This window comes from Sinocyclocheilus rhinocerous, unplaced genomic scaffold (genome assembly GCF_001515625.1).
Source record: "Sinocyclocheilus rhinocerous isolate Xijiao unplaced genomic scaffold, SAMN03320098_v1.1 scaffold1191, whole genome shotgun sequence".
NCBI classification, from domain to species: domain Eukaryota; kingdom Metazoa; phylum Chordata; class Actinopteri; order Cypriniformes; family Cyprinidae; genus Sinocyclocheilus; species Sinocyclocheilus rhinocerous.
In genome coordinates, this window is record NW_015636560.1 from 7837 (window position 1) to 8563 (window position 727).

Here is a 727-nt window from a genome sequence, read left to right on the forward strand (position 1 = left end):
CAGCTAAAAGTGCTACCGCCAGACCCGGAGATCGGCTGAATGGATTCAAAAACGGTAAAACTCAACTGTTTAACTCTAGGGGAGTTGGAAAATGAGCCTATTTTCAAAAATAGTGGAGTGTTCCTTTAAATGTAACTATAGACTTATAATGTTTTGTATTGTAAAGTTATTAAGTTCCCAATGTTTAATTTTATAATTTTCTGTTAGTTAATTAGCACGTGAATCTGTCTGGGTTACAGTCTGAGGTTATTTAAATATTATTTTCTAAACTTTAAACGCAGTGAAGTGTTTGTTCAAGTATACTTTTTTTGCTTGTGGAAACCTCACGTGAGTCTGAAAGGTACTTAAAACTCAAAATTTGATTTGCACTCTTGAAGACTGTTCACCAAAGACTAAATTTCAGTCTGGCAGAATTTCCTGCACACTTCACCACCAAAATGAGCATTGTGAATGTAAGAGCCTCACGTTACATTTATAACAATCATTGTTAATGTTTGAATTGTATTTCAGGGCAGTTCGTGAAGACAGATAATCAAGAGATGTTGTGATAACATGTACAGAAGTCAGTACCAGATCCACCCTCCACACAAGACCTCTCTCTCATATGGATTGCTGTCTACTAGCATATTATGTGTTCTCTTCAGACTTAGGTGCATGCAGATATTACTCAGGGACATGAACACTTGAATATTATATATATATATATATATATATATATATATATATA